We start from the raw sequence: 13805 nt of genomic DNA on the forward strand, positions 1-13805 counted from the left end.
CGCAAGGGGGAAAGAAAAGGAGATTTGATAATATTTTATTTCTTGTTTTTCATGCTTATTCGTTATGTGGAATTATAAAAGCAACCAAAATATAAAAAATAAGGACATTTTTAAGTTATTTAAGATTAGGTTAAGTAAAATAAGTAATATCAAAAATAAAATAAAAATGTTTTATTAGGCGCGCATGCGAACTGTTTGTTTGTTTGCTTATTTTGAATTTCGCACAAAGCTACTCGAGGGCTATCTGTGCTAGCCGTTCCTAATTTAGCAGTGTAAGACTAGAGGGAAGGCAGCTAGTTATCACCACCCACCGCCAACTCTTGGGCTACTCTTTAACCAACGAATTGTGGAGTTGACCGTCACATTATAACGCCCCAACGGCTGAAAGGACGAGAATGTTTGGGGCGACCGGGATTCGAACCCGCGACCGTCAGATTACGAGTCGAACGCCTTAACCCACCTGGCCATGCCGGGCCGATTCAGAATGTAGTGTGGATATTGGATGTACAAATACATGTGACGCTATTTATCTCAAGACGGCTGCTATGGGCACTGAATCTTTTATTAAAATAAAGTAGAGAACAACGTTACGACTTTCTTAGCTCTTTGTTCACCTGAGGATGTTTTCTACTTTATTTTAATAAAAAGTTGTAATACCCATAGCAGCAGTCTTGAGATAAATTTTTACTTCAAGTGGGTTTCTCGCCATCACGAATGTGATGCTATTGCTGGGTTAAAATAATGTTACTGAGACCAAGAACGTGTATGAATGATTCTTATAACATTTTTTATATGAAAATGGTTTTTTTAGCGATCTGTTCTACTAGTACAAAACTGTCTCCTACTTTTTGTGTGCTCAAACACTTGCGACTTATAATTTACAAAAGTACAAGAATTGTATAAAGTATTGTTTTCAACACTATTTGATTTGAAACACTGCAAACATCTTACAAGATATTTTATTCAGCACTTATTAGTAAAAGCACGTCAAAGTTATGTTGAAAACAACCTTTACAAGAAAGTACGAGTTTGTTCTTTAGTTAACACATAACGCTGTTAACAACATTTTTCACTTGGTTTGGTACTTCCGGAGTATGACTAGGTGGCCATCCGACGCTTCACGTAGTTTAAACCAAGCAGTCAGTGTTTGTTTTGACTTACTGTATGCTGTTTCTATAACGGATCCTGTTACATAGTTGAATGAGCTCTTGTGTGTTATCTGTCTTTCCAAGAGCAGAAAACATTTGTAAAAATATATCCTTGTACATTTAAAACCCTAATTAAGCAACAGCCAAGATCAAACACTTAATTTCCTCATGCTTGTAATATTAACAATATTTGCTTGCTTTTGATTTCCCTGAATTTCATTGAAAAAAAATCTTGAATAGAAGATTGTTTTTGTTGTATGCGTACGTTCACGTATGTTTTATACATAATAAGTAGAGAATCTGTATATAGAACAAATTTTATTCGAAGACAGATAGAATATGAAAATAAGACTTGAAAAATGACCATTGAAGAAATACTTAAAAACTATTTACTTGTATCTAAGCTTCGTGATTTGAGTAACATAACATATTTATATAATTCTCAAACTATTAAATAACAGTCGCTGTGCTGAAGCTTAAGAAAATTTTTAATATGTTAATTTATAATTATTTTTCGAAGAATGAAATTCTATCTTGGTATAATACGTGTAATAAATGGTTCGTTGGGTGAAAATAATCGTAATAACTTTTGGTTTGGTAGAAATGAACACTTCTAAAATTACATGAACTTTTTACATGTATTTATAAGCACAATTATAGAAGGTAGAAATATATATATATATCAAGGATTATTTCTTGTGAAGCAGCCACGAAAAATAGAAACTTTGTCGATATTAATTTTTTAAAATTTATTTCACATTGATAACACCTTATTTAAAAAAAAACAATGTTTTTTTTCCAATGTTAAAAGAATCCTTTAGTATAAAACTGCGTCATTTTAACTCCAGGAATGGCAGCTAACTTTCGATGAATATTTGTGTTTTACTTATATATATTAAGAAGGTATTAAAGTCTGTTGATAGTTTGAAGCTTAATATTTTATTGATTCAGTTTCAGCTTTTCCAATCATTTTATTAAAACAGAATCCATATCATATACGTATAGTTCAGCTAGCTACTCATGAACACAAAAGAGAATGTTTAGTGAACGTAGATACGAATAATTCCGGATACTAACAGCGAAATGTTCTATATTTACCTCCTTGTTTAGACGCCTTTCGATACAGCTAGTAACATCCAGGAACTTTAAATAAAATTCAAGATCATCAGTTTTGATCAAAATATCCAACTGCACACACACACACACACACACTTGCGAATGTCATAAAAGAATTACATTTTCTGAGAAACGTCACTTCAAAATTATTTTAATTAATTTTATTGACGAACTGTTTAAAGCAGAAAAATGCTTAAAATCGTTGATCTCGAGAGTTCTAACTTTATTACACACACAAGTATATATATTTATATATGCAAAAACGTCCCTTCGCTGGTACAGCGGTAAGTCTACGGATTTACAACGCTCAAATCAGGGATTCGATTCCCGTCGGTGAATACAGCAGGTGGCTCGATGTGGCTTTGCTTTAAGAAACACACATATATGCAAAAATATAACACTTTTATTATAGAGGAACACACCAACAAATACGTGATCACGGCGGCATAATTGTAACAAAAGAAAGCAAAATTGAACCTTATACAAAAATATAAATACCATAATTTTAAAGTGAAAATGTGTACGGTCATATCACTCAAAATCATTAAGGATTCTTCGTATATCAAACATAATCAAAACTAATCGAAATAACAATGCGAGCTGCAGATTTAATAAGGTGATAAGATTTTATTATAGAACCCACAACGTCCTAGCTTTGAGTACCACTCACATCTACAGCCTGTTATAAAACATCAGACATAAAAATAAAATTTTGATACCATCAACCTACTTCGATTTCTTTTAAAAATTATCATCCAATCTCCATCGTGTTTTATAGTTCTAGTACTCTTATTTTATCTACTGAAACACACCATTTTGGTATACACGACGTCTCTCACTAGCATAAAATACCCAACCTACGCTGAGGAATTGAAAGGTCACATCATGATTCACAGAGGCCTCAATGTACCAGTCAAGCGTCACTACTATCTTAACTACTTTTTGACGTCTTGACTATTATATATTTATTTTAATATTGCTGCTTTTTTCAGTTAAATATATACTCAAAATGCATGTAACTTATATCGTTAAATCTGCCTTGCAAAATTCTTGCCTTTTCATTAAAATTTTAAACGATTCTCGAGTATAAGAATCAACAATGTACTCTGTGAGCATATAAATACTACTGACTGCCAGTATTGTTACCTTAGCTGAAATTTCTAGAAACCCTTCTCTCAAGCCTATAAAAGGTAACTAACGCAAAGCGAAGAGACAGTACATATATATATTGTTCATTTGCACCAGATAGTATACTGTAAACCTCGGAAGTTATAATTGTGGTTAATGCTTATTAATCGGGAAAGTACAAATATTTGACTAGGAACGTTTACAGATTAAAAACCGTTTAAATTCAGCAGATTAAACTCGAACGTCAGTATTTTTACGAAAACGTTTGTTTTTAATTTTGCGCAAAGCTACACGAGGGCTATCTGCACTAGCCGTTCCTAATTTAGCAGTGTAAAACTAGAAGGAAGGTAGCTAATCATCACCACCCACCACCAACTATTTAGCTACTCTTTTACCAACTAATAGTGGGAGTGACTCTACATTATAACAACAACACAGCGGAAAGTGCGATCATGTTTAGTGTTACAGAGATTCGAAACCGCGACTCTCAGATTGCGAGTCGAGCGCCTTAACCACCGGACCATGTCGGGTCTTTACGAAAAGACTGTATAACCTCAGCTGTAAAAAAAACTCACGCCTGAAGAGCCAGCTAGTTCCTCGTTAAATGAATAGTATTTATATGCACTCAAAATTAATTCGCTCGTTGTGAAGACTCGATAAGATACCAAGGAACTTCTGGATCGGATTGAAAACTCAATATTGTTTGTAAGTTTATAAAGCTTTTGCATATAAATCATTATTTGTAATAACTATTTATAATAACCGTTATTATAAATTATATTATTCTTTGTATGTTAAAATATATTTGTATTAAGAAAGAAAATTGTGTGGTAAACATAAAACATTTAATACATCGTTGCATTTAATTAATTCAGTTTCAGGCATAATAATTGTAATACGTAACATAATAGATTGAAAGGTCGTTCGGGATAAATTTTAATACGCAACATTTTACAACTACCCTAATGTACCAGATTTTTTTTAATATGTCTGTTGCCATTTCTCGAACCTAGTTCAATCCAATTCCTTTGATGAAGCAAATATTTAAAATTTAACTTCTCAGGTTCGTTTTTCTCTTCCTGTGTTTTTATTTGAAGTACTTTTATTCTCCGAATTTTCCAGTACTTTCTGATTAATATTTGTCTTCCTGTTGTTTGTTGTCGTTTTCCAAATTTGATAAATTTTATTTTAAGTGTCAGATTTGTGTTTGAATTTTTCATCGCTAATATTTCTCACTGTTTTATTTGATACCAGTTCACAAACTTATACATTACTGAAGCCTTATTTTTTAAGATAAATATAATTATGCACAAAGTTACACAATGGGCTATCTAAGCTCTGCTCACCACAGGTATCGGGCTCCGGTTTGTAGTGTTGTAAATCCGTACACATAAGGCTGTATCACTGGAGGGTCTTTCCTTCATCCAGTCTGAGATCGATAGGTCACGGATTGTACACGTACACTAGGAAAATAAAGTATATTTTACAAAATTTGAATGAGTAAGTTTGCATTTTTTTTTTAATTTAGGAAATGACATCAGCAACGGTGGCGATTTTAGGGCTGGCTAAAACAAAACACAACAACTTGAAAATAAAGTTGAAATTATTTTATATTTGCATTAGTGGAAAAGAGAAAATAAAAATTAAAATATAATTTAAAATTCGAATTAATATTATTGCTTTCAAAACGCTGAATTAAATCAAGTTTGAGAAAACTGCAAACAATTTATTTTATTTTTTACACTTCTTTACTTAATGTCTGAACTTTAATTACAGTATCACCTATATTTTTCCACTGTTTCGATTTACAACGTTGTAAACCGGGACTCGATACCCATGGTGAGCAGAACACAGATAGCTTTGTGCATAATTATAAACAAACAAAGTGAATGTAAGAAAAATTAAAAATTTTCAACTCTAACGTATTTTTATGTGCCAAAATTCCTTAACTGTTTTGTTTGATATAAATCCCGAACTTTTATTTGTTAAACCTTTTCTTGTACTCTGAAGGTCTGTTCCATGAGTTATTGGGGGGAAAATACTCAGGCGTACACCCACAGAATCTCCTTACTATGTGTACCAAGTTTCAGGTCTCTTTGGCCTTTGCTCTGAATCTATAAGCAAAAATACTTGCATTTGAAGTTTATTTTGTATTGATGTCCACGGCTAGGTCGTTAGGGCGCTTAATTTATCTGAGAGTCGCGGGCTCGACTCTCGTCATATCAAACATGTTGGCCCCTTCTGCTTTGGGGGCGTTATAATGTGGCGATGGTAAATCCCACAATTAGTTGGTAAAAGAGTAGCTGAAGAGTTGGCTGTGGATGGTGATGACTAACTGAATTCCTTCTAGTCTATCACTGTTAAATTAGGGACGGCTAGCGCAGATATCCCTGGTTTTGTTTTGCGCGAAATTCAAAACAAACGATTGATATGCATAATGAGAAAACAATACGAAAAAAAGAGGGAAGGTAAACAATATTTGATATGAATTAACTTTAACATTTATACATGCATTTAGATTTTTTTTTTTACACTGTGTAACGGATTTACCGTTGTACATTTATTTTAGTGCCTACGCTTGTTTCTGTATAGTTTTCTTTCATATGTTAAGTGTATTCTTGACTGTGTATTGCGCAAGTTCCGCCTGTTCTGGAAACTTGAAAGTAAGAATCAGTGATGTTTGTTTACAAAAACGCGCTAGATCATTGTTGAAAATTCTAGAAACTCGCGTGATTGGTATATAAAAAGCGGCTAGCCGAGAGACGAAAAAGAATATTTTTATTGTCAGTCAGCTACGGTCAGTGTGCTATAGGCCTAGAAAGCTATAATCGTGACTTAACGCCTATTAATCGGAAAACTACATAATGTGGCTACAAACATTTATAGACTTAAAACATCACATTCAACTTCAGTAAATTATCTTGGATGTCAGAATTTCTACGAGGACATTAAGTATCATCACCTGGAAAAGTCGACTTGTAAAGGTGGAAGGCCAATCAATCTAGCTAGCTCAAGAGAGATGTGTAACACTATCAACTCAGAATTAAGTTGCTCGTCGTAAACTTGGATCGTCTATAAAATATCAGTTCTAGACTGGATATTTAACTCAGTATTATTTGTAAGTTTGCAAAACTCTTGTATATAAACCATCGTTTGTAATAACTATTAGTAATAACCGTTCTTACAAATTGTATTGTTTATATGTTTGCATATTAAAATATATTTGTGTTAAAAAAGGAATTGCGTGTAACAATCGTTTTTGACAAATGACAATTTTAATAGATATTAACATTTGACTCGGATATTAACTCAGCTCAAATTAAAATTCCAATTACTTGAAACAGTAACTTAGGTTACGTAATAAATCAGAGACTCGTCCAAAATATATTATAAAATGTAAAAACTAATAGTAATAAAAGTATTAAAATTATATAAAAGCATTTTGTTTTAAATCATAATAAAAATATTTATGAAATATTATCGTAATTACACATTACAAATATCCATATTAAGCTGAACCCAATCGAAAGCTATGAACGGCGTGTGTGCAGGGAAATTTTATGTTGTGTTCCTCAAAAGAGTCAGCGATGTAAATGTGAAACAACATACATTACGACGATGTATAGTTACGGACAAGGATAGAAGTATTTATATATAACTAACCATAATTAAAGAATACCATGATTCTTTAATTCACAACACAATTGACTGAAGTTAAAATTAGGATATTCTATGATTGCTTTTTCTACGTTCACTATTCTACTTCTATAAGAGGGGAAGGTGTAGAGAGCAGTTTTTAACTTAAAGTTTACGATTGTACGTGACATGTTAATAAAATACTGACTAGTAACATTACGGACCGAATTATCGAGAATATTTTAGAATTATTAATAGTCAAAGATGTTAAGTTCTAATCGAAAGTACGTTACTTAAAAAATACACAAACGAAGTCGATTAGTCCATAGTAGCTAAAAAATTAAATTACTTAGAACTACTGTATATATATGAAGTTTTTTGTATAACGTTTTAACTATAATTTTTTATGTTGAGAAAGAATGAGAACAAACAAAATATGTAATCAAAATCACAACTTATTGTGAGCGAAAATGTTAGGAAAAGTGGATAATAAAGACAGAATTAAGAGAAAAAAAGGAAACAGAAGCAAATAATATAAAAATGTAACATGCTGGATTGCAACATCTGTATATTATGCAATTAGCGCAAAAGCAGCTATTGAAGTATAAACTTAATACTACTCTCATACACGGTAAGTTATGTATAGATTTCTTTGTTAATTACTTTCTTTATGATGAATCCAGTAACGAGCATAAATAACAAGACTGCGTTTAAACATACAATACTCTGTTTTTTTTCTTTACTATAGTATTTATGTTTGTTGTATAACGTGTGTTCTATTTACATGCGTTATGTGGATACGGATATAATTTTTTTCACCAAAGAGACAAAGATCGTAACCAAGATGGAATTTTTTTTACGCTGAGACACAGAGAAACACAACAATCAATTTTCATAGTTTATAATGAAATAATTGTACCTTAGATGAATCTGACTCTTGTAGGAGGACCTCCATTACAAGTTGAATTATATTTAGTTAACAATGTTAACCCATATCACGCTTGTTTTAAAAGAAAAGTTATCTTCACTTCAGATACGAGTGCGGTTTCAGTCGCGTGAGTTCCTAATATATTGTAGCATCTGTCATAGATTTTGTTTTCAATTTTGACATGAAATGTAGAATAAATCTGTGATTAGTCACAGCACAATGTAGTCGATATACTTTGGGGAGCATTGACTTCTGCCCTATTTACTGAAGATTACTGGACTGCGAAGTATTTGAAAATGGTGACATGCGCTAGAAATACATAATAATAATCAGATTCACTTGTATTTTGTTTAAATAATTATTACAGCTGTCTTAAAGTTCTGTAACACAAATTGCGAAGACATTTGTACAAAATGTAATAGTTTTTAGTTTTACATATTCATGGAGGTTATATAAAGTTAATTGACTTGATGAAGATGTGCACACTTCATGAATTATATTCTTTGAAGCTCAGAATATTCTAATATACGTAAATATCGTTATACATTGGAGGCAGTGTCTTAATTATTGTACCAAGTATAACATTTTTTAAATTCTGATATAACTTTATAAATTGTCTTTAACTGGTTCTGTGCATTTTCATCACTACATTTATTTGCTAAGCAAGATAGAGAATTTTCAATGAAAACCTTATTATGTACTGTATGTCTTGGAATATTTAAGATGTAACGCTCTAACTAACCATTCTGTGGTTAAACAAACACGTATTTGTTTGGAAGATTTAGTTCATAAGTACAGTTTAAAATATCACAAACAGACATTACTGAAGACATTACGTTTCGGAACCATCCATTATTCTTATCATTAAGACTTTCAGAACTCGATGAAAGAAGTTTTAAAGCCGTTAATGAACTCTTCCATTTGCACCAATCTTCAGACCTGAAGGTACTACACTTCAATAAGAATAGCGAAATCACACAAGAGGCACAGCTCGTAAAACATTTGTTTAATATCGTAACTTGGATTTTAGTTTATTGACTTGTAATTTTTAGGCTTGATGTGAAGTACATGGCAACATTAGAGCTCTTTTACACTTTTGATGCACTTTATCAACACTCATATATACAGTTAGACATATGAAAGCAAATTAATTACCGCAGTGATTCAGGGTGAAAGTTTAGGTCATCGCTGTCACACATTATGAAAAAAGGAATCAGCAAGTATATAATTATTTTATTTTTAATTTCTGTAATCTCGCTTTAATTGAATTTTGCAAAATATTGAGGATGTCTATTTTTTCGGTTTCAGAAAAAAAATTATATAGTAATTCTCAAAACTTGCGAATGAATATAAATAATAATGTATATATAACACGAAGACGAAAGGCGGAAGACTTTTGAAACGTTGTCCTCTACACTTGTGTCTCCACAACAAGCAGTTGCCGTCCATTCTACAAAATTTCAACATGAATACTCTGCCTAAACAATCTATTAAAGAATAATGTATAACAATATGCCAACCACAATATTTGGTATAACTATAATCTACGAGGATTTTTGCCCAATACCAGGGTTCATCAGGTGGACTAGAATATGATAGTGATAGTAGTGGTTGAGACACTGTTTATCAAATACCAAGAACGACTGTGTGAACTAGAGCGGTAAAGTGTTATTTCTATCAATTTGGTATGACTCACTTACAAATCTGAATTAGGGTTAGATTAATAATAAAAATATCATTTATTTATTGTAACACTACTTATTTCTTACATGTTTAGATGTAATGTACAAATATTCAAATTGAAAAATGTAATTCTAAGCGTAGAATCACGTTGTGGTAGATTAACTATTTACTGTATTTGTGTATACTAAAAACAAGATGCTGTTAAACATTAAAGAGACCTGAAATCGATATGAAAATATATTTATAGACTATTGCATACTTATAGAAAATCGAAGAGAGAGAGAGAAAAAACTGAGAAATTATTCTTTTTTTAAGAATAAAGCTGCGCAGTTGGTTATTTGTGCTTTTCTTACTTCGGGAATTAAATCTCGAATTTTAGCATTATAAGTCCTCAAGCATACTGATGGTGGTTTCTATGAAAGATAGGAAGTTTAGCTGTTTGCATATTTATCTCTACATAAAAAGTGTATGTATGTATATATAGCTTGCACTTTGAAGTGCCTTTAATTCCACAGGACTGTGTGTGTTTTTATAGGTTTTCTTTTCAAGCAATTAATATTTATACAACAGAACTGTAGTTTTATAAGAGAGGATCGTGTGTGTACAGCTTATAGTTTGAGGTAATTTTTACACGACAGGACTCTGTGTGTGTGTTTGTGTGTTCCTATAACTTGCATTTTGAAGTGATTTTGATACGATAGAATTTTGCGTGTGTGTATAGATAGTGTTTTAAAGTACGTTTTATATGACAGAAATGCATATTTGTGTATTTAGCTCATGTGTTGAAGTACTTTTTATACGGGAGGAATGTACAAGTGTATGTTATTTGTAGATTAAAGTACTTTTGATACGAGTGGACTGTGTTTGTGTTTAGCTTGAATCCTGAAATACTTTTGATACAGCTATGTGCATGTATAACTTTTCTTTTGAAGTAGTTTTATACGAGAAGATCGTGTGTGTATAGCTTGTATTTTGAAGTACTTTTGGTAAGACAGGCGTGTGTGTGTGTGTTTACGAGTATATAACTGCTATTTTGAAGTTTTATATACAAGACAGGACTGTGTTCTTTTCTCTATAGCTTGCATTTTGAAGTACTTTCAGTACAAGAGGACTTTGTGGGTTTATATAGCTTTTCTTTTCAAATCATTTTATACGACAGGACTGTGTGCGTGTACAGTTACTCTTTCAAAGTACATTCGATACGACAAGCCTATGTGTAGGTGTATATCTTATATTTGGAACTCAATTTTATATGATAGTACTGTGTCTGTGTGTTTGTGTATGGTTTATGTTTAGAAATTATCTTGATACGACGGGATAGTATGCATGTTTAATCTTTCTCTTCAAGCACTTCTGATACGAAAGGACTGTGTGTGTGTGTATAGCTTTCATTCTCATGTACTTTTCATACAATAGGACTGTGTACGCGTGCGTGTGTGTGTATAACAGGTATCTTGATATACTTTTGTTACGACAGGACTGTGAGAGTGCGTATGTATACAGCTGGTATTTTGTGTGTTTTTTAATCTGACAGGACTGTGTATGTGTGTAGATTTTACTTTGTTTGAAGTAATTTTTATACGACACGACCTTGTTTGTGTTGTTATATCTTGTATTTTGAAGTTCTTTTGATACGACAGAACTATGTGTGTATAAAACGTATGTTTGTAGTACTTTTTCTATCACAGGAGTCTCTTTGTGTGTATGGTTTATATCTTGAAGTAATTTTGATACGTCAGGATAGTGTGTGTCTTTTTATAGTTTATATTTTTAAGTAAGTTTATTACATCACACTAGTATATTTATAGCTTTCACTTTCAATTAAGTTTGATACAATACGACTGAGTGTGTAACTTTTATTTTCAAGTTATTTTGAGTGTTCGTTTAATTGTTTCAACACCAAGCTACATAACTGGTAATCCGCACTCTTACCATCGACTCTTAAGGTAACCATATGCCTCGTCGTCTAGTTAGTGACACACGTGAATAGATTAACGAGATTTCTATTGCACTTGTCTAGCGGTATGGGCTTGGAATAAACAACTTTTAATGTTGTAAGTACAAATCTTACAACTGAGCTATAATGTTTATATGTGTTTTAATCTGTTGCTTTCCCACCGTCTGTTCATATTTCATTTTGGATATTCTATTGCTTTATATTTCACATTAATTTAGTAACATTTATTATTCCATGTCTTTGTTCGCTTTTTTTTGTTGATTTTATTGCCCTTCTTTTATTAACCTCAAGTGATTAAGCTGTAAATCTGAAGTCTTATAACGCTAAAAACACGTTTCGATTCCCGTGCTTGGAACACCACAGACAACCAATGGACAGTTAATTTAAAAAAGCAGTCCTAACAGACTATAAATCCATAGGTGTTTTTTAAATAACTGGCATAAAAACAGGTAATCACGATGAAGTTAAAGCAAAAAATTCACATCGCCATGCAGTGCAAACCTTCATAGCGTTTTTGTTTTTTCGTATTCCGTTCTGTGTCCTGACATGACCAGATGGTTAGGGCGCTCGACTCGTAATCTGAGTTTCGAATCCCAGTTCAAGCAAACATTTTCTCCCTTTCAGCCGTGTTGGCGTTATAATGTGACGGTCAACCCCACCCCACTATTCGTTGGTAAAAGAGCAGCATGAGAGTTGGCGGTGGGTGATGATGATGACCAGCTGCCTTTCCTCTAGTCTTACACTGCTAAGTGAGGGACAGCTAACGCACATAGCCCTGGTGTAGCTTTGCGCGAAATTCAAAACCAAGCTCCACTCTTTAACAAAGAAACGCATACCCTGAAAAGGACCAGTTTAAAGTTGATATTATTACATATTAATCAGTCCATTCCAACAATGTAGTGGTAGGAGGAAGAGGTCTGGTGTACCTGACCCTCCTGGATATACAAAAAAATATATATACCCAAACATCAGAGAGAGAGAGAGAAAGAAACGCAATTTCAACAATACATTCACGATTTTATGTTTGTGTTGAAGCTTCTATGCGTTTTTCACTTGTTTGTTTAATGCACTACAAGCGCTTTTCTTGTACAGGTACTTCAATTGAAGTACGAACTGTAATACTTAGTCATCACACTCTCTTAAGTTCTCCAGTGGCACAGCGGTATGTCTGTAGACGTACTTTGCTAAAAACCGGGTTTCGATACCCGTGATGAGCAAAGCACAGATAGCCTATTGTGTGGCTTTGTGTTTAATTCAAAACAACAACACTCTTGAATTTATTTGTAAGAATTCTTATCACTAGATGTGTGTTGAGTTTTTGTAATAGGCCGTTTTAGTTATTTAACATTTTGATCCTTCATTACCTTCTCTTTCACAACTGTCCACATTTTTATTTCACAAAAATATTATTTCAAAACCAAACTTTGGCAGCCTCTGGAACTCTTGTGTTCTTATGTAAACAATAAATAACTCGAGAGAGTAAAAAAAAAAGTAAATTTGTCAACCTAAGTTATTTGGGGTGAAAATTCCACTTATTTCCGGTGGTGAAATTTTAGCTCAACTCATGTTTTAATTTTTCTTTTTTCTGGCGCCCTCCGTTACACATTGTTTTTCGCGGATATATGGATGATTGTTTGTTTGTTTTTGAATTTCGCACAAAGATACTCGAGGGCTATCTATGCTAGCCGTCTCTAATTTAGCAGTGTAAGACTAGAGGGAAGGCAACTAGTCATCACCACCCACCGCCAACTTTTGTGCTACTCTTTTACCTATGAAAAGTGGGATTGACCGTAACATTATAACGCCCCCACAGCTGAAAGGGCGAGCATGTTTGGCGCGACGGGGATGCGAACCCGCGACCTTCAGATTACGAGTCGCACGCTTTGACACGCTTGGCCATCTCAGGCCTAATATATGGATGAGCAGTGCATTTATTGTCGTTTGATTGTCAAAAGGCGTAATAAGAATGGTTGCATATGCATTTAACATGATGTGAAAGCAGTAGTTCTATTTCTAAATAATTACAATGCAATTTTAGAATTCAATTATTGACTGACCTTTGTTGTTTATCATTTTATTTTTGAGATTTATCAATGTAAATATTACCAAAGATAAATTCTACGCCTCTTCAACTTAACTGTTATATTGTAGACTATTTTAAAATAGGTGAATAATGTTTATGGACGAAACTTTGTGTTACTGGCGACTC

General features: G+C 32.8%; 1 protein-coding gene across 2 annotated transcripts in view; it reads left to right on the forward strand.

The window, feature by feature from the left end:
• LOC143256982 (uncharacterized) overlaps positions 1-13805 on the forward strand; it is a 34008-nt gene that overhangs the window by 335 nt on the left and 19868 nt on the right. The window lies entirely within an intron of this gene.

This window comes from Tachypleus tridentatus, chromosome 7 (genome assembly GCF_004210375.1).
Source record: "Tachypleus tridentatus isolate NWPU-2018 chromosome 7, ASM421037v1, whole genome shotgun sequence".
In the NCBI taxonomy this organism is placed as follows: domain Eukaryota; kingdom Metazoa; phylum Arthropoda; class Merostomata; order Xiphosura; family Limulidae; genus Tachypleus; species Tachypleus tridentatus.